General features: G+C 35.3%; 1 protein-coding gene across 16 annotated transcripts in view; it reads left to right on the top strand.

Annotated features, from left to right (window-relative positions):
- TENM3 (teneurin transmembrane protein 3) overlaps positions 1-27,527 on the top strand; it is a 1,287,001-nt gene that overhangs the window by 32,300 nt on the left and 1,227,174 nt on the right. For all 16 annotated transcript variants that reach the window (XM_058025024.1, XM_058025026.1, XM_058025021.1 and 13 more), the window contains exon 2: positions 17,664-17,777. The gene's annotated coding sequence lies outside the window, so the exon portion shown is untranslated. The remainder of the gene's footprint in view (positions 1-17,663; positions 17,778-27,527) is intronic.

Genomic DNA, 27,527 nt, shown 5'->3' with positions numbered 1-27,527 from the left:
ATAGCTTCAATCCTTAAATCTTTGTGCTATATACATGTGTCTAAAGTATTTTTCCAACGCTGGACTAACTGTATGTACTTCATATCTTTGTGGTCACAATACAGCAAGGAGAGTACTAGGAATAAATTCTTTTGGGTTGTAATAGCAATACAGAAGAGGATATCGCCTTGTTCATGCTGGTATCCTATTATCTTTCAAGTTCATGGCAAAATCCTTAGAATCAGAATTGTGATACAGTTTCTTCTTCATTCTCAGTCATTCATCAAAATGAAATTTGATAGATGCTGATTTGCATATCCTGAAATAAGTTTTCTAATGGACAGCACACATAATTTTGGACAGCCATGAATAAAACTTGCCTGTAGAACACACTACCCATGGACATTTAGATGGAACTGATTTTTCTGATACCAAAAAAATCTGGTGAAGTACTTGAAGGAGTAATTTATTGCCATGCTTGATAAATGACCAGTAGCATTGCACCGTCTATTAATAATGCATACTACAGTACAGAAATATATTCATATTGATTTCACTATCTTGTGTTAGTGACCAGACCCTAAAAAAATAATTGGGAAATCCACAATAACTGAATAAAATTACAAATTCATAGTGGAATGTATTTCCTACATCCTTGAGTATAAACGATTGTCTTCCTTAATCCCTCATTATTTAACAGAGGAAAGCCATTTTCTGAATTTGCCAAAGTAATATATTGAAAGCAGTCAAAATGCATTTTGATAGGAATACTGTCTCAGTAATAATGCAGATAGATCTGTACTAGCACCCCATATCCATGAAACAAAATATTCCACACTAAGTTTATGCAACTGACTTGGTCTTTTACCTTTACTTGGACAATTTTTCCTTTGGGGGTCTGAATCTTTCTAAATACGTAAAATTAATGTAGTGCAATATTTTCTGGGTGACATTAAAAAAGGTTCTTTTGTTCTTGGCTTAATCATTAGTGGTTGTACAAAAAAGCAATGACAAAAAAAAAAAAAATCACATTAGAAGTTACTGACCAAACGAAAAAAAGACGGCGGAAAGCAATTAAGTATATGAAACCATTGTAAGAATTATGAAGGTTGTAGATTACCCTGGGTTGTATCACTCCATAAAACTGATTTTCATCTCTGTATCTGTAACCATTTCAGGAAAAAAATCCCTCCTGGAAAGACTCCTGAGTAGTTTCTGTGCTTTGAAGAATATAAAAATCCCTGACAGGGTAGTAGTGTTTCTCCTGAAACCATACATTCATTACTTTTCCATCAGAAAAGTTAGACAACTGGTGTGCAAAATGTTCTTTCCTACTTAACCCCTGCCAACAGTGGTACATACTGCAGAAACTACTTGATGATGTCAAAGGAAAAGCACTTTGATGTAAAAACATCCTATTTATGATCTCCTTTTTCATTTTGAAAGATCTTTGCTCTAAAAAAAAATTTTAAAAATCCCTCTTTCATAAAGATTTGGTAATACCAGAAATACGAGGTCTCATAGTAACTTGTTTTCTGTGTTAACGCAAATCACATCTTTTCACAGGATATTTATGGTGCCTTCTTAGCTCAGCACCAGTCTGACCAAAAGTATGTGGTCTATTTTAGGTGCTGAAAGAGGGACTGAGGGAAGAGAGATTTATTGCAGGTTCAAAGGTAGAAGCCCAGGAAATTACTTCAGAACAGATGAAATACCTATTATGTACAGCCAGTTCTCTGGCTTCAGACATCAATTAGAGATTTAATGTTTTCCCTAGAGATTGAAGTAGTTTTATTTTGGGTGCATTGATCTACTGCAACTGTATACAATTAATTAATACTGGATGAGTACACATCAATGTAGGTAAAATTTATAATTCCTATCTTTAGCAAGTAAATAGGAAGCACAAGTAAACATGACCTGTTAATTTAATGTTTAGATTAGTAAAAATAATATGATCATTAACACAGGGTAATATTTATGTTTGAATGTTTAATATTCTGGTTTCTGTTTTTTTATAAATCAGTCAGGGAGAAATAAGTATGCTGCAGTAAAACTAAATACACCAAAAATGTGGAAGAACAAGTCATTAAATGGCTTTTGAAAAATTACAGTAAATTTTCCTAATGTTGTAATTTTAAATATTATAATTGCCATACAATGTTAAGCCTCATTACACAGAATTTTAATTTTTACTGTGTGGATCTTTTGTTTTTCAGCATAGAAATAGGATTCACAGAGATGTCACAATTTAAAATCACTAGAAAAATATGTTTCAGGCAACTGTATCTCTGTAGCCACTTATGACTGTAACTAATAGTTTTATGTTGTTTAGAATTTGAGATTTGAAGTTGTAGTCTTTCTTTAAAAATAATTTGTCACTATTAATACATTTCATGTAAAGTAGTTGGTCTATGAATTTTTTTTCCACAGTTCCTCTCAACAGTCTATTAGATTTTCATTTACAAGTAGGGTATTGGAAATAGTGGGTTTCTGCGCCAATATTTTGAATACTTCTGTTTTGCAGAAACTAATGTCAACAATGTGTTGCTGTCACAAGGAAGAGGAGAATTAAAGAAACTGTACTGCTAAAGAAAATAGTTTATTGTAACGGTGTTTGCCTTGGTACAAAAAATGCTTAAAGAACCTTAAAGTAGTTATCAAACAAATCTATTTTATATTTCCTCCAGTGTTCATCCTTTTAGTATTACTGAAAAGATAAACACTCTCACTCTGTGGGGGTTCTTCATTTAGCTTCTTGGAATCTTTATTTCTGTCTCACTGATTTCTCTTTAATTGGAGCCCATACAGAGGGGGAATATTTTTGAAGAGCAGTTAAGCAATCTGTTTACACTGGTTGAAGTAAAATTCAGTTTAAAAACTTCTCTATAACTCTTGCATATCACCTTTTTTTTTATTTATGCATGGGTACTGGTATTGGCCTTGTCACAGAGGTCACCAGTCATGGGCAGAGGTTTGTGTTGTATGCCCTGCTAAATCGGTGGCTCTAAAAACTAAGGGATTAAGTAATTAACTAAGGGATTATTTAATTAACTAAGATCTAGAATCAAGAGGTGTTACATTTTTCACATAAAAATCTCCTTTATGTATTTATTTCAATTATGTTTCTTCACTTCAAAATCTCTTTTCCCAAACAGCATTTTACCCCTAACTCCCACCATGGTAGGTTTAGATTGGATGGGAGGAACATTTTCTTTAATGAAAGGTGACCAAACGTGGAATCGGCTGCCCAGGGAAGGGGTTGAGTGACCATCCCTGAAGGTATTTAAAAGGTGGGTAGACATGGCTCTTAAGAACGTGGCTTAGCAGTGGACCTGGTTAAGCATTTGCTTAACAGTTGGACCTGATCTAAAGGGTCTTTTCCAGCCAAATGGTTCTCTGATTTAACTCCTACTTAAAGTAGAAGATCCGTCACTGTGAAGAAATGACTGCTGAAATCATAGAGCAAATGGACCAAAACTAGACTGTGAAAAATAGTATTGCCAGTATTTTCACAGAATCAAAGAATAAGCTGAATTGGAAGGCTCACAAGGATTGTAAAGTCAGAATCCTGGCCCTGCACACAACAGCCCCAAAAATCACACGCTGTGCCCGAGTATTGGCTAACGCTTCTGGAGCTCTCTCAGGCTTGGTGATGTGACCGTGCAGGTGTAGACTCCAGTGATGGCTCCCTTCAGTCTCCTCTCCTCCAGGCTGAAGAGATCAAGTGACCTCAGCCACTCCTCATGCAGATTTCCCTCAAGGGCCTTCCCCATCCATGTTGCCCTCCTTTGGACATTCTCTAGTACCTTAATATCTTCTTTATACTGTGGTACTCAAAACTGCCCTTAGCGCTTGGTGGGACCACCCCAGTGCAGAGCAGAGCAGGACAATCCCCTCGCTAGCCTCATGCCAGGAGGACAGAGCAGGACAATCCCATCCCTGGCCATCCTGTACCTCGTGCCCCACAGGATGCAGGTGGCCCTCCTGGATGCCAGGGTGCTGCTGACTCAGGTTCAGCTTTGTCAGCCAGGACTCCCAGGTCCATTTCTATGGCACTGCTTTCCAGTATCTCATTCCCCAATCTGAACATATTTTTGGGGTTGCCACTTTTTTTTTTTCCCCTATAAATTTGCCACAAATTTAATTTTTAGGTTAAAACTGGTTGTCAGAGTTTCACGTTTGTCTCTTTCAAAGTCTCGAGACTGAATTTTTTTATTATCTACACTCATGTCAAATTCTGTTGTTGAATACTCTGCCTCAGGACTACCTGCAAATTCTACAGATTGAATAATTGCACTTCTAATTTCTCCTCTCTGGGCTGTTCCAAACGCTGAGGTATTTTAGAAGAGGTGATCGATATTGTGTAGCCAATTCCAGAGAGGATTGTATCCATGATCTCTGAGTGTGCCATCATGACATTTCCTGAGTAATTTTTCAAGTCATTCTGCATGCATTCTAATATGCTCATTGCTTTCTTAATCATGCTCAAATACAGGAAAACTAACAAAAAAAAAAATCTATATTGTTTCTCAGCTTTCTAGTCAGTTAATTTAGATGCCTTTGAAATGTGTTAGTAATCTAAATTTTTCCTCCGTTAATTTTCAATTGACTGTATAATTGTCTATGATACAGTCACAAAATATACTGAACTAACGTGAGCAGTTTTGGAGAAATTTTGAAATACAGCATGTTGGCCTCTCTGCTGTAGAGAGCCTTGTGGGGTGTGAAGCTGTATATCAAACATTTTGACTGATTTTTAAGGAAAAAATATCCCATCAAAAAAAGGCAAAAGATGAAGAATTTCCTTTTTTAAAGAACTACTCTATGGGTACTGCTATATGAATGACATGGTTGTCATTCATATGCTATGATGAAATCGATTTAAATTTTTAAGTGAATAGCAACCTTAGTGAGTAAATAATGACCCTAGTTAAAAAGATTTATTGTTTATTGAATGATGAACCTGTTTTGAGATTACTGATGGCAAAATAACATGCTACTAAATGTTCAGTGTTGATTTTTGTGTGGATTACCTACTCATAGAACTCTTTGGAAATAGTCACAACTATCCTAATTCTGTGGGTTGATCTATGAGATGTTTTAAGATATTAATCCTAGGACATGTGGGATCCTTTTTATTAATACAGTTTGCTACATTTGTGTCTACTGGACTATTTAATTTTCCTCTGGCAATGAAGGTTCGGTTTTTTGGCATCAAAATCTTTCACCTTCAAAAGATTCAAAGTTAGCTGGCCGTCTAGAAGAGAATACTTTATGAAAAAAGTTTCTGCTTAAATATTTCCATACAATTCTGTTGTTGCAGACTTCTTTTATACAAGCTAATTGATTTTCTAATGTAGAATTAATTGAACCTGAAAACGTCTACTTCTTAGCAGGGGAAACAAAAAGAAAAAAAATACCAAGAGAACTCTTGGTTATTTCAGAATACAATTTATAGATTAAATATTTTTTCCCCCTCTATTTATGTGCATGTATTCTTCCTCAGATTAATGGGAAGTTTACTTATAAATACAACATGTGTAGCATATGACTTAACAAATGGTAACATTTTAGGCAAGAATGTTATACCGTGGGCAATGATAAGGAATTTCTCATTGTTTAAACATTAATTAAAAGTATATTTTTAAATTTAAAGCAATTATGCTTACTCAAACTTTTTTTGTGGCTATTTATAGCCCAGTGTTCGTATGTTGCCCCCAGAATCCTGATTAGGCAAGTATATTTTAAGGGCAAAAACTGCCTGTCCTTAAAGAAGACTGTACCTGTCATTGAGACAACCAATTTTGCAGCTAATGTAAAAACTTCATAGGCATAGATTATAAAAAGAACAAAGATTCTTGTGATGACAGAGCATTCCACTAATATATCAAATCTGAAACTAATGATTAACTCCATTCTTTATTGGATAACTTTAATGACTTTTAGTACAGCTTCAAGACATAACACATACAGTCATTTTCAGATTTCTCATTTTTATAGCCATCAGCAGACTATATCTTAATGGCATTCTGAAAAAGAATGATAAAGGAGTTAGAAAGGTGGATAAAATGGATTTCTTTACCTACAAATTGTGGTATATGTGACTCTGCAGTCTCAGAAGGTAAAATGCACAAACCAGACGGAGTAAAATATCCATGAGTTAGAAATGCCTTTTGTGATGTAAGAACTCATACAATATGATGGGAGTGTTGCACAGATAGATAATTTCAGCTATATAAAGTAATGTACCCTCCACAGGTTTTATTAGCTTAAACAGATTATTTTGAATTCTGAAACATGGGGGTTTTTTTCTTCCAGTTGTGAAGTTAACAGGGCTGTTCAGAGCATGTTTAGGTGATACCCATGTTCCACTGACCAGCCTTTCTTTAGTTTTCTTCTTCTCACTGTTACATCTCCTAATTTAGATTTTAATCATCTGACATTTTCTCTTATCACAGTTTCAACTCTCAACGTAATTCATCTGTGATGGATGAGGCATTTGGGGGTTTTGGGGGAGAGGTTAATTATTTTGCTCTATTTTATTTTCCTTTCCATTTAAAAGTGTTTAAATACCCTGAGATATTAAGCTAAGTACCTAGAATGAGCAGTCACCTAACCCACTGGTCTGTTTCTCCAAAATTACCTATGTCAGTAATTGATAAGGCAGCTAAAACTTGGTAGTATGTGCATTTGGAGTAATGTCCAATGATACATTCTGTCTCTGCTTCATTCTCTAGAATCAGTTTATGGAACGGAGATAAAGAAGGTTGTGTCAATACTAACACAGCAGTCTATAGGCTGTATTTTAATAAAACCTTTCTTTTATATGCCAGTAAAAAGAAGTTATATCAATGGAGAAATATAGCAGGAATTAGAAAAAAAAGTTAGATTATTATTGGTGTATTCTTTGGAGGAGAATAGTCAAATCAGTGTCAAACAATTCGCCTAAGTTCATGTTGAGAATGATAAAGTGTGATTGAAATAATCAATGCTGTATTTTAAATAGAGTTGGGATAAAAGATTTTACATTCAGGAAGCTAGACCTACCTATTTATGTGTTATTCAAGTGGTGGAAGGCTGCTAACTCAATTGCTTCCTGTCTTCCCCTATAATCTTACTACCCCTTTTAAATTTAAAGAAAATACCTGGATTTCATTCTCCTAAAGCTGAACTACTATTCAACTGTTCTACCTTGTTATAATGTTCTCGTGCAAAAAATGTCACATTTTTGAATTAAGCTCTGTAAAACATCAGCTGACTTTGACTTAACTTGATTACATTCTAAGTTGAACAGTGTGTAGGAAAATCCCCTTTAGCTGTGTGACTTAAATCCATCAAGGGAATAGCCCTCATCAGGTTCTTACAGTCACTCTTAAGGATGGAAATAAGAGGAGCGAATCTGTCCTTGTACTCCTATTAAAAATGTATGAACATAAATCTGGTAGGAACTGGAAACTGAACATGGAATCACTGCTCTCTTTCCAGGCTGAGATCTATAACAGGTGCAGAGGTATGTTAAGACTTCTACAGAAGGAGGTTATTCTTTTATCCTATTTTGTCCTTTTATCCTGTTCTTGTTCTTAAAAACCAAAAACACAACAGAATGTTTTCATGAGTTCGATTTAGAAACTAACCAATGCTGCCAAAAAGAAGTTGAGAATAGGCATTTTGCAAACCTTCCTGAGACTTCTTTCTTCAAAAAAATGAAAATTTTCTTCCAAATTCCCAACTTTTTCTTTAGTGTAGAAATTAAATTACATCAAAGTTTAGGAGAACCTAGAAGAAAACAATTCTGAATTAGCATGTAGTCAATATAATGCACATAACATGTATTAAAACTAAAAGTAAGTGAAGAAATTGCCATTTACTTGGTAATAAGCTTGTGTTGATACAGAAAGACTGAAAAAATAATTGCAGAAAGATTGATGAAGGGATGCTGGAGATAGAGGAGACAAGTGACCAAGACCTCGGTTGGGTAAAATAGTTTGGAAGATCATGAATACAGACAGAAACTCTGTGGAAAGTTCACGTTTTTTGTGAAAGGTTATTACCTGACAGTATTTCAAAACTGGCTTTAGCTTTTTCCTGTATGTAAATTAGCTCTGCTTTGTGATATTTGCTCTTTGATTTGGATTTTTTCCAAATGCAATATGTGTATCCCAATAGTTTTCTCAGAATTAATATTTCGGTTATTTTTGTTCTGAACAGTGGTCTCCAATTTATTCTTGCTTGTCTCTCTTTCTGCTTCCTTAACTAACACATATCTAGTACCTATTAAAACTCACAAAATAAATCAAATATTTTTAGCTCTGATTTTTTGCATCTTACTAGAATAACTTCTAGTTATTTTTTTGACTACCTAAGTTTTTTTTTCAGAACTCACTGGTTGTTCAGCTATTAAATTGTATTTGTTTTGGTGGAAGACTTTTCCTGTTTTTAAGTGGTTTGATCAGATTATGCCAATAAATGAACATCAGATAGAAATATACATTGAGATCTAGCCACACTTTCTGAACTTGAGGCACCTTTTTTAAGAATCCTAAACTTCAATGTCTTCTAAAGGTGCTCTTTTGCCATTTCATGATATAGTGAATTTAGATGCTCTATTTACACTCCCTCGTATATTACCAGTAGTGTTAATACATACTGCATAATAGAAGTAATTTCTGCCTCATTTCTGTTTAACCACTTGTTTAGAAGTTTTAGAACTATATTAAGTTCTTTATGCACTCCATTTTTGTGGTAGATAAGAATTTTTTTCCATTTTCTGAATACAGTTATTTCCATTTTGTATGGATGCAGTTCATCAGTGAAATAGTTAACACCATTTTTTTTTGCCAACAGATAATTTTAGTACCTGCTGGGTTTCACTTGTGGCAGCATTTGTCATTGTTAGACCCTAAAGTCTGCTTTTGTTGTGTAGATGTGTATGTGTGTGTGAATACATATTTATATCCTCCTGCAAAGGTCACACTACTGCCATATATGACAAAGTGTTCATGAAACACTACATGGCTTTAGCACATTATCTCTACAAATGCCTCAATTACCATATGTCTGTGCATGCCATTACTACATCCTCACTAAAATACTCTTGCATAGCTTACAATAACTATTTTATCAAAAAGGCTGTAGTTTGAATTTTGGCTAGCCAGACCTCTTGTACTCAGTTACAGTTAAATCAGTGTTACTCTTTTCTAAAGCCAACATGTGACGTAGTCTTATTATGAAGTTTTACCTAGGGATATCCTTTCACCCAGGGTGAGATGGTTATGAAGGATAGCTGATCCAAATGCACGGGGTGGGGAGAGACTTCTGCTGTGTCTTTTCTGCTGAACCACTGAAAGCAAGCAGATGTAGAGCTTAAGTTCTTGATAGGCAAGGTGTGTGCTGAAGTCTTTACAACATGGGTGAAGGGATTGATGTAACATCTTTGGAATGGGTCTTAATGTCTCTACTAACTTCAAGCATCAGGTTTGTTACAGAGCCTGGACACCTTGGCTCCTGAAATGGACCAGTGTGTCTGCACCAGCCTGAGTTCCTGAGCTTTGGGGTAAAATGACAGGGTCAAGGGGAGACACGTGGAGGCTCTTTGGGAAGGCTGGACCTTCCCCCCAGTACCTCAGCCAGGGGGGAAAGGAAGAGGGCAACGTCTGGCCAGGAGTTTAGGATCAAAGGAGGCTGTGCCCTCTGAAATGTGGAGAGAGGAAACCCTGCGGGTGTGCACCCCAGTGGAGTCTCCCTTTATTCCAATGAAGTTGCAGGACTCCTCTTGGAGTCCTTTGGACACTGGTTTTTCTTAGTGTGATTTTCTGTACATTCTTCTTCAAGACTTTGCTGCCAATAGAAGGCAATGATTTGTGACATTTTGGGGGTATTCAGATTACTAAAAGACTAAAGATCTGACTGTGAAAATGACCCTATTTATAAACACTGTGATTAGTAAGGAATTAGTTCCCTTGAACTCTTCTAGAGTTTTGCTTCCTTTGGCCAGTGCATCCCCATCCTTGATCCAGTGCATCCCTTTGTTCGGGGTCCCTCCTCAGCGGGCACCAGCCCAGGCTGTTCCTGGGCTACTGTGCTATGAGCAAATGGCTTTATGGACATCTGAGCCTCTGCCGTGGCAAACCTGGGATGGATCCGATGAGAAACCTGCTCTGACTCTGGGATGGGATGTGTGGAAACCCCTGGGGTCACTGCTGACCCCCCTGTGGAGGGGGATTGGCCTCAGATGTGGAAGTCTCCGGTGTTGGGAATGTGACGGTGAGTCTTGTGAGCAAGCAGCACTCTTTTTATCCTTACTGCAAGCTTCACCCTTCTTGTATTCGTGACAGAAACCTTTTTACAGTTGTCTGATATTGTATTGCACAATACTTTTAATTTTAAAAATTAAATAACATATATACATTTAGGCAAAAAAGTATAGTTCCTATCATTTAGATGGTGCGGATTATAGAATCTTTCTGAGTTCTATTTAAACTAAGGTATTTGTATTAACATTTGAACATTAAGGAAAGTATTAAATCATAGAATTATAGACTATCTCAAGTTAAAAGGGGCACATAAGCATCATTGAGTCCAATTCCCCATCTTGAACTAACTAATGATCTAAAAATAGCCAATACTGGGTATTTTGCCAGGTAGCTTTATGTGCAGCTGCCGCTGTCTCCGTCACTGCTCTCATCTCTTATCTTAGATGCCATCCTCCCCATATTGGATGGGGAATTGGATTGGATCAAAATCATCTGGTCCATGTAATTTTTTTGTAGTCCCTTTTTTTTTGGTTACTTATTTATTCTTCAATCTCTCCAATATAATTCTGAATACTTAGAAGGCAAAGCTGAGTCTAACTTGAAAAAAAATTATGCAGCAAGCAACCACCCACCCCGACATTTTGGTTGTTTCTGTTGTCTGAACGGAGATTTTCTCTGCGGATCTTGTTTTGTAACTTCAAAATGGGTATATCCAACTGATGGAAAAATGTAATTACTGTCCTTAAGATAATTTATCACCAAACTACATTTGTGACATCAGCCATTATGAGGTCTAATGCATGTAATTGGCAAATGTGTTTGCATCGCATACTTTATTCTAATTGACGTCTACCATATTGCTGCTGACAGCCTTTCAGCCCAGATGAATGCTTTTTGCCAAGAGCTAATACTACTTTGCTGAAGTAGTCATACATGGACGCATTGTAGTGAAGATGCACAGTAAAATTCACTGTGGTTTTTTACTGCTCAGGTGTCTAGTCACCCCTTCTGAATAGTGAGGCTTTGACATGCATCAAGTAAATTTGTAACAGTTTGACAAAGGCACTTCTGAGGGTTTGTTCAGTACACCAAAAGAGGACCACTGAAATAATGAAAGGTTGCTATGTGCTTTGAAGCACTGAATGTAATTCGTGCACAGCAAAACTTTATACACTAAATCACTGAAGAAAAATATTTTACTTAAGAAACTATTAGACATTTTCTTTCTTGTAATAAGATTACACTTTGTCATCAGTACTCATGCAAGAGGACAATGAAAGTTAATTTTATGAGTTAGTGAAGGCTATAAGAGACTTTCCAAAGCCATTAAATAGTCAGCATACCTACTACAGTGACATCCTGTCATATCATAGAGTAGCCTGTCAGTCTCGGTGAACTAAATCATGATTTACTGTTGCATGTAGGCAAAGGTCTTTAGAAATAAAGATAAAATAACTGTAGTGTTAGTGAGATCAGGATGTTTATATTTGGTGTCTTGGCTATAATTAATTCACCCTAAAGTCTTTAGAGGAAAAGAAAACTTAGTGAAACACAGTATGACTGTATTGGAGTGGTTGTTCATATAAAAGAAGCATATTGAAAGTGTAAATTACATTAAGTTGACATAAGACAATAAATATTAAAGCATGAAAGCTACACCTTAAGCCGGTTTTCATAGATATTTGAACCTTAAAATTTAAGTCTTTGTTACCATAATTTCCGGTATTCCTTTTTTCCTATATATTAAGGTATATTTTCTCCTTCTGCCAGGGTTCCTTGAAAATTCTCACTATACATGATAAAAAGCAGTCTAAATTGTAAATTGAGGTTAAAGAAGCTTTACTTCATAATTTGAATAATTTTTTAGTTTGAAACTTATTTTAAATTGCTTTTCACCATGTTCTTCTTTGCAATAATCAGGAACTTAACTTTGAAAAAAATAAAACTTTATTTCATTTTAATGCTTCTTTTGGATTCAGTAGCTCAGAGTGCTGTGCTTGTAGTATGTCCATGGTAGATGGAGTATTCTGGATTAATTCAGTCATACCTGGATTTCATTAAAAATCTACAAGGGAAAGAAATGGCTAGAAACTTTCCTCCTGTTTTTGATAAAATGTTTAATTTAGGGAAACACATTTAGTTTTAATAAGCTCTACAAGTTTACAAGTAAGGATTGTTCACATTTTTGTGTGTATTGGGTAGAAAGCCTTGTTCACAAGTTCTCATATAATGCTTATAATAAGATATTGATTAAATTGCTATTGCTTTAACTCTCTTCCCAAGCAGCATTATTGCATCATAAAATCATAGAATCATTAAGGTTGGAAAAGAGCTTTAAGGTTGTGAACTCTTTATGGAATCATCTCAAAATACATATCCGAGTCTCTGACAACATGCATATTGTTTAAAAACTCTTTTGTATATTTTTATAGTATGCATGTGTGAGGTGTGTGGGCTTCCAGAGACCACATATACATATGAAGAATTCAGAAAATGTGAAGTTTAGCTGTGCAGTAGTAAAAGAATTATTATTAGGTTTTTCATAAATAGAATATTTGATATTTTCAGCTATTAAGGTGTATTTACTTTTCACCTTAAAATGACAATTTTTTTCAGGTTCAGGCTGCTTCACAGCATTTTCTCATGGATCTATTGGAAGTGAGCTTCATACTTTTACCAGTTATTGGACATAATTTTTCTAGAGATGCCATGTTTTTTATAACATACACTGTACAAATAAGCTGTTAGAAAATGAAATAATGTATTTAATATTTTAAAAGGGAAAAAATGGATAGCAACAATAAATACAATTTTACAAAACTCTGAAAATGTATTACTCCATAAATGATACATCTTAAACCAAATGAAATGTGTCTGGAGCTTTCCCTAATTATCTTCGTGGAAAAAAATTAAAAATTGTAAGAGGTCACCAAAGTAGGTGTTTCTAAGAAATTATGCAAATTTCATTTTTCTAGCATTTTGCTAAAATAAGTAGCAACTCTTTCTAAAATTTTAAATGACCCAGTTTCTCAGATTTGACATCTGCTTTTTGTACCATGCGATCCATATCCTGTGTGTGTCCATTTCAGATAGCAACGTCTATTTGCAAAGGAATTTAGCTTTCCATCTATTTTAAATATATAATAGCCATAGTGCATAGTTTATAGGGCGTTGAGGTTGCTCAGGCATGATCTGCTCAGGCAAGAAGAAACGGCTTCTACAAATAACTGGTCCACAACTTTTCTGCGGACACAGTTAAGGCTGACCAGCCTGGAGTTCCTTGGATCTTGCCTTTTGCTTGTCGTAAAGAGAAGCATGACAGCAGCTGCCTTCAAGTCTTCAGAAACATTTCAAAAAGGACAGGCAGGCTCACAGAGACACCTGCCAGCTCCACGAACACCTCTGGGGATGCTGTGCACCCGGGCTGTGAGCTTACGTAAGTCTAAGCGGGTTAAGTAAGTGATCACTCCTCTTTGGTCTCCTGCAGGTGCTGCTTCATGTCTGGAGAATCTCTTCAGAAGCTTAGGGATCTTGGAGGCTCGAGGAGAGGCCTTGCCAATGGAAAAAAGGCACAGAATACCGCTGCTCTTTGTCTATGGCTTGTCTCCAGACCTGCTGTCCCATGGGGCGGTGGCAGCCGCCTCCAGTGCTGCCTCCCTGCCCCTGGTGTGCAGCTGTTCCCTGTGGCCTCGCCCTGCTGTGCCCACCGAGGGTCACACCTCGCCCTGCCCTCCCCTACCTCCCTTTCCCACTGCAAGGCTTTCAGAATATTGTAAGGTTTCCTAGGCAGGTTGCGTTTTGTCATGGAAAAGGAAATAATAGGGTTTAAACAACTGCAGTCTTGGAAAAAGAGTGTGTGAGGGTATGTTTGGGGTTGGTGTTTCTTTTTATTTTATTTTTTTAGGTTTTATTTATTTGTTTTATTTATTTGTTTGATTTGTTTATCTATGAACTTTGTGAGTGATGTTGAGTGGAAGCCAAGGCATGTGCTGCTGGAAGATAAGAAAAATATGGCAAAAAGGGAGACTGGAATGAACAGATAATGTTCTGACACATTTGATAGATGTTCCTTATCTGGCATGCTATTATCATGGAAGTAGTAGAATTACAGGGCTGAACTGCTTTTCTTAGGGTCATTTTATATGTTAAGGGTGGGATATTAGAGCTGAGAAGCCAGAGAAAGTCTTATGAAAAAAATTAATCTAGTGCTCAAAATGAGATACAGATGTTAACATAGTCTTCTCGCCAGGGATAGCTGATATTTCTCATTGCTCTCATATGCCAAAGGGACAACTATCCCAAGGCTTTGTGCAAGCAGCACGTTTGCTTTAGACTTACTGTCCTGTTTTAAACTTTTGTTATACAGTGGACTGTATTTTTTGTTGGTAGTCCTCCAGAAGTATACAATGCCCACTATGGCTTGTGGAAAATTGTCATCCCTAATTTCCATCCTAATATTAAAGAAAGGGGATTAATCTTACATATCAGAAAGGATGAAGTGTTGAGAAGAGGATGGGTGCAACTCAGCTGGAGTAGGAGAGAAGCTGAAAAATATGGGCAACAAAGGCATATAAAATAATTTGCTGTAGTGAACGTGTAGTTCATTAATTTATTCAAGAGGAATAGCACCTTCCACCAGTTTATGTGGCATCGTAAAGGAGCACCTGACAACTTGATATTAAGTTCAGTTTGTTAGGAAGATCAGCTGAGGAATAGATTATGTTGTGGAGGTCTTCATGCACACATGTACCCACGTGGTTAACTGAGAGCTCCCTGTATTACCTTTGCTGTGAACCTGGGCAGATGAGACCCTTGGTTTGAGTGGTCTGAGATTTATCTGGCTTTGTCTTCTGTATTCTTTCCTGTAATTAAAATACTTTCTGTACTTCTCTGTTTAAAGAGCTTCACCCAGCAATCTAATATAGATGTCCCAAAACACAAACATCCTTTTTGAAAATCTATTGTATTTAAAAACATAACAGATTGCATTTTTATTTTTAAACATGCTCATAAATTTAGGGAAATCCCCTCTGAGTGTGAAAATTAGTGCAAGCTAAACAGCTAAAATGCATTTAAAAGAAATCTTCACTTAAATATCAAAGGAGCTGGTGGGACAAATCTACATACAGTTATGGAAAACCTTAAAAATTAAACATAAACTATCTCACATTCTGTTAGCCTCTTTGTGTGAGGTAAGAAGTGTCTTTTCCAGCCTAGCTGATTCTGTATAGAGAGCAGTGGAAGATTCAGGGATTAGTATTGGAATCTTGGATGGGTGATATTAGAATCTCATGATTTTAGTAAATATAAAAAATTAGTTACAAAAAAAAGGACAAACTTCTCTCATAAAACTAAATACAAATTATCTAACTGTGAGGTTAAGCTCAACTAGAAACAAATAACTATGTTTTATTTGGGTCTTAGATGCAGAGATTATTTGATTTATAAAGCCATAAGATATGCATAAAGGAATTAACAAGTCTTTCCATGATGTGTAGTAGCATTGTATTTGAGAACTTAAAGATGGTGACATTTCAGAAGCTCAGAAAAGGGCTGAAAGTAAGACCTGAAGAAATATCCAAAGAATTGTGCATAATTGTCTTACCTGAATTTCCCTGAGGGACCTGAAATTATCAAACTGTTCTTTCTACACTTCTGCAAGAGATAGTGAGATTGAAAAGCATAGATTTCTCAGGAATAAGTCAGTCCTATTTTGTCTCTTCGAAAACTGCAGCAAGCCTTAAGGGTTAGGAGATATTACTTTAATTTAGTAAACTGCAGTCTGGATAATTATACATGGCATTCTTTTAAGCAAGTTAGGGAACTGTGATCTTGATAAGATTAGACTAAAAGTATTATTCAAGTTTTTTTGAGTTAAAAAAGATGTAATATTTAGTTGCAGTCGCTCTTTTCCACAGTGACTGGGGTTGTGGGGGAGGAGTGTAACTCTAAAATTCTGTACTGTGCATAATAGTATTCTATGGTATTGTTGGTAGTTTTGGAAATAGAGCAGATGTTAATATTGCTGCTGTCTCAGGCTTAAAATAATCCCAATGACTTGTAGAAATACTAGAAAATAATAGACATTCAGTTTGGTGAGAACAAGCAGAAGCACTAAGTAGGAATAAATAACAGCACAAATGGAGATGGGGAATTCCCTCTAGTGCTGCAGGGAAGAATATGGGGACAGCATATTTACCATGCCATACTGTTACATGTGTGGCCAGTTCCAGATTTTTTGCTTTCTTACACAAGTGTTTTCCTTCCTTTTAGCAGTAGCAGAACTCAAGATGTGCTAAAATGCCTAGCAGACATCTTTTGACAAATATGAAAACACTTCATTCCTCTCTCACCCTTGATGAATTGGAGCCATGACAAACTTTTCCGTTTACTGGATTGATGGTCTGTGGCAAAGGCACAAGGGATAGAAACTGCTGAAACAAGATCCACTTGATCCTGTATTATGTATAAGGATCCAGTAGAATAACCTGGAGGCTCAAGTTGTCTAAACAAAATGTGTCTGGCAATTGATAATTCATTAAATTAACTATTAAAGTCATCAAAAAAAGACTGAACCAAGTTTATTCGGTGTAAAAAATGGGAATAAGGGGGGTTGAAATATATAAAATTGTTGAGAAAGGAGGTCAGCATAAACTGATTTAGATATGACAAGAAGCGGGAGGGATTAATTTGCAGCAAAGGCTAGATGTAAAAGGTAAGTAAGAATGGTTATCTCCTGGGGTAGATTCTTTTTTTTTTGGAGGGTGATTCAGCTTTGACTTCAGCTACTTAAAGGGAGCAGTACCAGCCCTTGTCAGTATTGGTCTGGATGTGAAGATACCTCTGAATCCCACTCCCTTTAAGAAACACCAAAACAGGCCATCTTTAATGCCTTATTCCCGGCTCTTCTGCTTTCTGTAAAATTCTGCCAACTATGTAAATAAGAATCAGAAAGAAGAGAAGCTGCTTCTCCTGCTTCTACTGAAAGACAAAAACTATGAATTAATTCTGCTGTTAAATAACTGTGTCTGTTTACTTTGTATATTCTGTATATTCCATTTGTTCTACATGCTGAATGGAACCGTGGTTGTGCTGTTCTGGACGGCTGGACCAGTTCCCCCTGTGGTCATTATGCTTCTCCTCTCAGGCTACCAGATGGCTGTTTAGGTGTAATGATGGCATCTGTTTGATTCTACTTGGCAGTCTTGAGATTGTAGAACTCTGGAATCACTTGGGTACTGCAAAATTAAATGAAGATAAAATTTTAACTTTTGTCGTCTACAATGCTGTATTGGTGAATAATCGTATGGAATTTGCCCTAAATTATAAATTATTGTTGGAAATATTCTCGTTTTTTAATTTCTAACAATTTGGGTTATGTTATTTTCTGTATTTTGTTGTACTGACTCTGTACTGGTTACTTCCTAGGTGTAGCTACAGAAAGATATAAAATTGATCACAGGAACAGAAAACAATCTGGATTTTCTTCTGATGTGCAGACTACAGTGATTGAAGTATTGAATCCTTTCACACCACCTTCCTGTAAGTAGGCTCAGTCAATGGAAACAGAATTTTGTTTGGTTTCTGTGTAATTCAGTACTCTACAAGGAAAATGGCTAATTTAGTATTCTGCCGGAGAAACAGTTACAAATATTTATATGCACACATAGGAAAGAACAATGTGAAGGCTTAAAGATTGTTCTGATGTTCCTCCACTGCCTTTTCTGAAATCCAGGTTGAGGAAGGAAAATCATGAGTCACAGACATTATTAGATAGCTTTTGGAAATGGTAACTGTGTATACTGTAGGAGATGAAATAATGAATTTGTATAGAAGACAGGCAAGGAAATAGAATTGCAACATGAAGGGATTATAGGGATATCTGTATTTGTTCTTATCAGCTTCTTTCTGTGTCACTAAGATAACAAGTAGGCATAGTCTCTTCCAGCTAGAGATGCACAATATGAACACTAACAGACAGCATAAACATTGTCCATGGCTGCCCTTGGCTCTGTGCCTCTTAGTTATTGTCAAGGGACACAGAAATATAGTTCTGAGATGGTCAGAGTGACAGTCTAAGGATATTTGGGTCTAGTAAATATTGAATATTTCTTAAATTGGATTTTATCCCTACTACAAGCTGAGATATAAATCTCTTTATTGTTATGGGAAGGAATGGATATTTTGAGATATTTTGGATTAATGAAGCATTTGGGTTTATAAATTAAGGCCTTCTATTGACGACAGGTATTTGGATTGACATACCAGTTTTCTGGATTCAGAGTTAGAACTTCCACATGCAAAGCAATAACATTTTGGAATTACTGTGATTTATTAATTTTAAAAAATTCTAAACAATGGTGTATTGGCCTATATGATAGACTGACATTTTATATTGTTGAAATGTGTAGATATGTGAATTTTCTTAGATGATAAAAACACATGGTGCTGATTTGGGAATGATATACCTGTATTCCTATGATATACCAAACTTCTTTAGGAGTTTGACTCTGAAAGTCAGATGTTGATATTAACTGGAATATTCAGTGCAAAGGAACTAAAATAGGGATTCAAAATCATGAAATAAAAATTTTTACTGTATTGAGCATTTAACTTGTCATTGTCAAACATGTCAGTGTCATTTTTGCACTTTATTTTCTGTCATATAACATGTTTGCATCTACTGAAACAGCTCTTGAATATTCAGTAGTATTGTATTGTTGTTTCATTTGATTTTTCACTTAAAGTTGACTTTTTTGCAGGGATCTAGGGAATGTAGCTTGCCATCTGTTGCTTAAATCTCTGTACATCTCTTCTGCATTGAATGGATAGCCTTTGTTGCCTGGTTTCATGATTTGGAAATAGGAAAGGATGCTGTGAGATAAGGCAGTGCAAGGTTACATTAGTGCTCATTTGTTTATCTGCACTCATTACGTTTGAGCCCTCTGTAAAGAGCAGCATTTACAAGGGAAGGGTCTCGCTATGGTGTTTCTGAAACTTCTGTGGAAAAGAAAGGCTGAGCAGAGGAGAGAGGGAGTTGCAAACTGTCTGGTTATAGGGTAAGCTTAAATTGTAGTAGACGAGGGAATAAAAAATTGCAGCTATCTCTCTTATGGGAGAAACTTCTGTCAGAGCTCAACACTTTCTCACATGCTAAAAACATTCACCTGTAAGTTGTAGATATGTCAGAAACAAGGTATCATAAGGTTTCTCATACTTTGTGGAAATTTGTGCTTCTAAGGGACACCATGAGCAGTCTGTAAACCTTTTCAGCTTGGGTATTCAAAATCAGAGGAATGCCGACATATCCGTAAACATGGGGAAATGCAGTTGAAAGAACTGAAATGCCTGGGTGTAGTCAAATGAATGAAGTGTTTCCCTTGTGTTCTCAGATTTCTGTTTGGTGTTTTAGGTATGTTTGTATTATTTCAATGTGCTTTTAATGGCAGAGTTGTTTCTCAGTGCTAAGCATTTGTGTATAAAATAATTGAAGTTCATACAATAAACCATAGTTCAATTTACTTGAACATGTAAATTGGCTCATTTATGAGTCACTCTTGCATGACTAGTACAACAGTATTCCACATGATAATTTAGGAAGTGTGCCGTAATTGGCATGTAATAATATTGAAATAGTTTGCCCAATGCATTGTATTTCTTGGACAAAAACTGATCAATTTTAATTTTTTGAATTCTATACTGCTTTCTCATGGAAGTGAAAGTATATTTATTAAAAGAGCAGTGACTGTGAAGCCTAGTGTGGTAAAATTTGATAATTTCTTTTGTCAAAGAAGCAAATCATGAGATTAACTTGAGAGTAATTGTTAAATTTAAAGTGCAAGGTAGTGGGAACACAAAAAAGCTTTATGATGAGTTTTTGTCAATCTGTATAATTTTTCAGTTAAGCAGTCATAAATCAAGGAATATTGTATTTTTTGAGGCTCATTAAAGAGACATTATACATTAGAATAGTGAGGCAGTCAGCATAATGAAATGATGAATGCCTATAACTATCTGTATGTAAATGATGTGAGACAGATTTGCTGGTGCTACAGAGGAGAATAGCAATCTATTAGACAGATCCCTGTAGGTGCTACTTCTGGATACAACTGACAGATGTTAAATGTAAACCTCTTCAACAGCAAGCACTTATTAGCACTCAGTGGGGAAAAAATGGCAATATAGAATAAGACAAATAGCAGATAATGCTATTTAAATAACTTTGTTCTTATGAAGCTTTATTGCCACTATGTTATAGTCTGGAAGGCTGGGGTTTTGTTTGGTTTTTATTGAGAAAGCCTAGGTAGGTAAGAGAACACTTTTGAATTTAGAAATTTGTAATTTGAAACACTTAAGAAAATTCACTCAGTATTATAACTTGATGGAACATCTATGTATGTGCCCATTCATCAGCATGCTTATTTTGAAATGTTATTTGGTAAATATTTGTTGGATCATTATGTGCTAAATGTCAATACTGCGTGTGTTTTCTGACTCATCAGATTAGTTTTAATTGTTGTTTCCTTTTTCTCCTCTCATGATAAAATAGAAAACTCTAGTCTTTCAGATTTGTCATTTTAAAGGAAAAAGAACAGAAGCAGTTAATGAAACATGGTTAGCAATAGCAAATACTTTTAGGACATCTTATGATTTCGTTTCCAGGCTATTTGTCTCAGTCCTAGCCTGAAATGCTCCTCCTGGAAGTATAAAATATTAATCTGTGTGAGATTCACAATAATACAACTCTTCACCAGAGATCAGCATTAAAGTAGTTCAGGAAACTATCAAAACCACTTGATTTATTTCTAATCCTGCTTTGCAATAGATTAGGTTAGGGATTTATATTTCTTTAAAGTATGAATCTAGCCACATGAATTGATTTTTCAAATTGTCAAAGCTTACTCCGAAGCCTTTTTATTTTTTGAGATAGCCTGTCTTTAATGAATTTTTTTTCTAGCTGCCAGCCAAGCTGCTGCTTGAAAGGGTAGAGATTAAGCCAACACTAAGTGTGATGCAATGTCTACATGTTTAGATGGCCTTATGTCTTTTAGTATTATGAAATCTCTGACACTGTGCTTTTTCCTTGTTATCTTTTGTCAGCTGTTTAACGCTACCTTGTGTTGCTTGCACTAAATCTTTTTGGAATTTAGTGTTTCACTGCACCACTGCAGATTTGTAATCCCCTTTCATGGTGTTAAATTATCGGCCACATATGCACTGTGTCTAACTCAGTGGATGTATTTATTGTTCCCAGGGTACTGTGCTTGCTAATTTGTTCCTTTATTGCTTTGCCTTGAATTAGGGAATAATATCCCTCTCTTTTCTGAGTTCTTAAAGGAATAGCTAAAGTTTATTCCCTTGTACTTTTTGTTCTTAGTTCTCACTGTCACAAATTAAATCTAGATTATTTTCTTCATGTAGATAAGTATTGGTGTATGTTCACATCAAACAGCTCAGTTTCAAGAATGTCAAATGTGAATATCATCTCAGTGGGGAAAGGAGAGTAAATACGTTTTATGAGAGAATTGAAGCAATGATCCATGACTGCAACAGACTTCTCATCTAGCCAGAATTTGGAAGTAAGGAGGAGTTCATAAGTCTAGGAAATGTATTATGATCCTAGTAACCTATGTTCATTAATTGATGAGGGGCTTAAAACTATCACTGAATTCTATCTCCTTCTCTTTGCAACACAGTAGAGTTACAAACATTTATATTAGAAAGAAGACCTTTCTATGCATTTCCTGGTTTAAGCTTTGCTCCCTTTTCTTTGCTTCTTCTGTTCTCAGCTGTGTAATAATCCCTCTTATGTCAGATGCCACAAGCATTTTAAAAACTGTCTTTACAATCTTGTTGAGCCAATCTCTGAAACATTTTGAAGACAGGGAAAACATCTAACGTTTACCTTCGCATGGCAGATAGCAAAACTGGGCTGTGTGCTAGATCTTAAAAAAAAAATGCCAACAAAAAGATGACAATGTGTTCTATAGAAATCTCCTAAAATTATATCTGTTTGAACATTTTATACCTGAAAATAGAAGAACCGAACCAGCCTTTTTTAGTTCAACTCTTTAGAGCTTCCATGTTGTCAAGCAAAGTAACTGAGATCAGAGATTACTGCATCTGAAATTAAATTCTGTCTCCTCCTGAGTTTAGTTCTATATGATCCAGTATGTTTCTATGTGATGGGTGTAAATCACTAGCAATGAGTCTTTTATGATGTTTCTGATAACTGCACTTATTTGATGAGTCAAGGCTTACAAGTTATTCACTAGTTTTAAGAATACACATAACATGCATGTATGATTGTAGACTTTATATAAATGTAGTCCCTAAATATATGCAAAGTATACACGATGCATGTAGACTTGTAAATATAGACTAAATATGCAATGTGTAAACTAATTTTTAATACATTTTTCTTTTTAGGAAAACAACTACAGGTTAATAATGTACTGCATAATGTAATTGTTTCCAGTAGTTTGAAAAAATTGCTTTGAAATGGCTCACCAAACTTTTTTAACAAATAAGAAAGCATACTGAAATGTTTTTCATGGTCTCATTACTTCTGTTTAGACTAAAATAAATAACAAATTTAGTACAATGATGTCTATATAAACTGCTGAAGAATGATGCATTTTTCATTACATACTATGTCAAATCACCAAAGAAAATCCATATCACTGAAAACTAATTTGAAAATACATGTATATGTTATGTTGGGAGTTTGATTTTAAAATGCAATGACAGTGCAATAAATTTACTTCTCTTTTACTTCCCTGCCTCTACTTCAATTTGCTTCTAGTACTTCTACTAGAGTACTTGAATAATTTTTGACTAAGCTTAACATTAGGTATCACTTGCATTATTTCTTTATAATCAGTTAAATCTGAGTTGCAATCTACAAATAGAAGTATAATTTTAAATCTAATGCATTAGTCAGTTGTATTTATCTGACTTTATGACTTTACTAATTGCAAAAAGATTGAAATCACTTGCATGTTGTTTCTCTTTTACTCAAAGAAATCCCTTTGCAGGGTGTAATAAAGAAGTGCTATGATGCTTGTCCAGCTATTTCAGCTCTTTCTTTTTTAGAACTGAATAATATGTTTAAATGATATTGAATGACATTTGTATGAGCTGAGTTCTGCTATGTAAGCATGCCAGGGGAGTACAAAATTAAAACATAAACCTGTCATATAAGAATATTTCATTAGTACCTATTTCAAGTAATCAAACAGTTACATTTGTGATGAATTCTAGTGGCAGTATTTAAAACAAGTAATATTTTGGGTTAACTGAACATCTGTGAATGAGATGCTTGTGGATTTGTGAAACAGAAGTCAAAAGAATCTTAATAAGCCCATTCCTTGAGGCTTGGTCTCTCAAGCTCTTACAAAAAATATTTAGAATTTCACTTGTGAGAGAGCTTTCTGACTGGACCAAAAAGTCATTCTTCACAACTGGTGTCAAAATAAAGAATGTTAGTGTTCATCTGGGAAAAGGAAAGCATATGTTTAGGCTACCTCTTACATCAGGTAAATTTTTTTTTTATTTGTTTCTATTATATATTGCTAAATTCCACAAATACAGGAAGCAGAAATCTATGTATGGATAAGCTCACACATAATGTCTTTGGGGGTTTAAAATCGAGTTTTGTTGGTTAAAGTGAAAAAACCCACAAATACATATTCAACAAAAGATCCCAGTCATGCCAATCTATCCAGGTGAAGGGAGGCCTAAAATTTACACATCAGAACCACAGAATATTCTGAGTTGGGAGGAACCCTCAAGGATCCTCTAGTCCAACTTTAAGTGAATGGCCCATACAGGAATCGAACCCACAGCCTTGGCATTATCAGCACCATGCTCCAGTTTTCCTTGAATAGAAAACTGAAAGCTGTTCCTATTCTTCGGTGCTTCCAAGATAAAAGCATGGTCTCATGGTAACAAAGGAAGGAGACTCAATGATTGGTTGCTTCACTGATGCTTTTAAAATTTGACAGCCCAGCAGCAGGAGCCACTGTATGTTACCATGGCCTCACATTTGTCATTCTGCACTTTGTCTTTTTAACAGTGAGGACCCAGTTTTAGAACTTCATTGCCAAGAGATGACAGTTAAGGCAAGACTATGGAAAAATATGCATATAGAAATGAGTGACAGTTTTATCTTAAGACTTTTCAAGATTTCAAGAATAGAGTGTATATATAAACAGTCTTAAAGGAGTCTTTTGTTTTTCTCTTTCGAGATGTGGAAGAATTTTTAGCATAACAATTAAGTAGAGGGACATAAAGATTTATGAGTAGTAGTGAAAATGGTGTGGACTAAGCAACTGGATTGCACATATTCTAGGTTTCCTCTTTAGCCATTGTAAAATGTTGACATTCGTAACTGAGACTGAAGGTGAAGAATTGTGGGGAAGAGAAGAACTAAAATTGTAACTAAATGGAAGAAAACAGTAGCAAAGAATAAACAATAGGGAGAGTGTGACTTTGGACACCAGCAAAGAGGATGAGATGAAAGGGTGCTCGAAACAGAGAAAGATAATGAGAACTTTCTTTCCCATCTTCATTTTAGACACTGCCATAACCTGAGGCAAACTGTTTGACATTGCAAAGCAGAAGCAATTATCTGTTTTACTGAAGCGATTTTCACCTGAAAGGAATGGAAATTAGGAAATGAAAAGATGGAAAAACTGGTGTAGGAGTGCTGTACTAGCAAGTGTGTATTTAATATCTAGTAAATCCAGATGGGATGCATCATTTGGTAGTAGCAAAGCAAACATAAACATATAGTTCTCTAAAAATGTCTTCAAATATCATTAAATATATAGATGTCTGTATTTTGCATCCTTTTATATCTTTATACACGTCCATTTTCATAGTTTTGTGTGCACACCTCATTAGTAACTGAGTTTTATTACCTACCTTCCTTTTCTGATGAACTTTAATCAAGTTTTTCACTTCATGATTGCATTTTTTCATTATATTTGAGTGATAAACCTGCACTAGGTTTCCTTCATTCTTTTTCCATTGCAATTGAAGTGCTTGTACAGTAGCCCACAATATTTTGCATTTTCCCTCAACTGCACCACACCAAGCTATGTTTAATAAATACATAGTGTTTTAGTTTTTTGAAATTAATTTGAGAGGTAGACAAGATGGAAAGAAAAGATAGATTAAAAAAATATGACATTTTAATTTCTGAAAGGAATATTTTTTTTTTCTACCTGTTGCAATGTGAAAGTGATTGCATAACCTCTCTAAGGAAAAGCAGTTTTAGATTCACAAGAGTCTGGAGTAGTGGTTTACCTGATCTTGCTGATGTGCATTTCATTTTTAGTAGATATATTTCTATAGTATTTGACTGAAGAAAACAGGCTTCTCTTGTATTCTAAGAGGATTTGGTTCTATATTTAACCAACAGCACCTTTTCCTGATTTTCCTATTAATCTGTCTTTGTCTCCACCCAAGTTTTCTTGCTTTTACCCTCCGATTCCCTCCCCGACCCTGCTTCTGGGGGTGAGTGAGGGCTCTGTGGTGCTTGATTGCTGGCTGGGGTTAAACCATGACAGGAGGGAAAGCCAGATAAAAGGACTAAAATTTTCATAACTTAAGAGGGAATGTATTCTTTGGCTGAGTTGGAAACATATTGTGTAAAAGGTACAAGACCATAATAAGCAATAACTTGAAGTTTATGGAATAAACAAACATACAGAAGCTGTTAAGACAATGGAATTTTACAGATGTTAAACTGGATAAGGTGTTTTCTTTAGTGTGCTCTATATTTTTGTGTGTCTATGTAGATTTAAAATTAACTTCTCTGTGTTGAGATTTGTTTTGTGACTAGGAAATAACAAAATCATGCAAGAAAATAGTGAAATGGGGAGTTACATTACTGTTATCATAACAACACCAAGAATAATTTCACCACATAAGCATCTGCATTTGTGTTGATTTCTAGAAGATAAAAAATTTCGAAGTTAATTATGCAAAATCTCACATTAAGTAAAAACATCTTGGTTGCTTTTTCTACATAAATGCTTGTCATCTTCATTAAACTTAGCTTCAGTTCCACAAACATGTAGAGATGTGGAGACTATGAATATTTTTATTATGTTTTGGATCATAGCTGTTTTTATAAGCTGTTTTGATGACTCTGACACTTTCCATCTTTTCAAGCAATTTTTTCCGTTTATAACAGCAAGATGGAAGCTGTCATCTTATGCTAATGCTAAGCTTTTTAAATAAAGGACCTAAGCAACTAATAAAGGACCTAAGCCATACATAGTCCTGTATATCTCTCTAGAAGGATAATTATCATACTCACATTACTTTCTGGTGACCTAAGTAAGGATGAGCACATGCACACACATACATGTGTACACACCCTGAGATATGATAGTGTGGATATGAAGACATGTGCGTGTAGATATCATTTATGTTTTTAATTGAGAAGAGAAAGAACTCATAAATGCAAAATTAATGTTACATCTCCAGCTAATAATGAGACTACTGGTGGAATAATGTTTTTATTGTATTCGTTTGGTTTTTTTTTAAATTTTCCTACTTTTTTTGATCAAATCTAATTAAAATGTAATTTCAATTTCATTAGGACCTGTTAAGTAGAAAATCAAACTGCTTTATAGGTACCTGATGGCATAACATTTTCTTAGAATTCAGTAGGAATGTTCTCTTGAACAGCAATCCAATAACAGAGCTGTACAGCATATATCACACACCAGCTCATTAGGGGAGATACTAATACAACTACTCACTCCATTTGCCTTAGCACACCCATAAAAACGTTATAAGTTCTGTAGCTCTACGATGATCTGTTTCAAGATTCCTATCTACCTCACTTTCATTGTTTTCCCTTGAGCAGAACACTTGGAAAAACTGGTCTTTAAGTCCCTGCCAAAATTTACTGTTTATAGGCAGTGGTTTCTTAGTTATTTTTATCTGTTCCCTTTGTCTTGAATTTTTGGTATTTTCCATAGTTTTGAAGGATTTGGTCCAAAGCTATTCTTCTTTAGAAATAGAAAATATTAAATTGTTAAAATGCCTCCAAATGCTACATATTTTAAATTGTAGCAGAAAATGTCAAACAAATGCAGAATCTTTGAACAGTTACCAAATTTATTTAAATATATAAAAATTCACTGCAGTTGCACTGCAGAATTCTTTGGCTAGTGATGCCCTACCAGAATGTAGCTTTCTTTTCTGCTTGATGACTGTGTGGGCAGGAGAATGGACCAAATTAATTACTAAGATTCCCTCTAGGCCTATTTT

Source organism: Melospiza georgiana, chromosome 5 (genome assembly GCF_028018845.1).
Source record: "Melospiza georgiana isolate bMelGeo1 chromosome 5, bMelGeo1.pri, whole genome shotgun sequence".
Lineage (NCBI taxonomy): Eukaryota > Metazoa > Chordata > Aves > Passeriformes > Passerellidae > Melospiza > Melospiza georgiana.
Note: the sequence above shows the minus strand (reverse complement) of the source record. Positions and strands in the feature narration are given on the sequence as shown.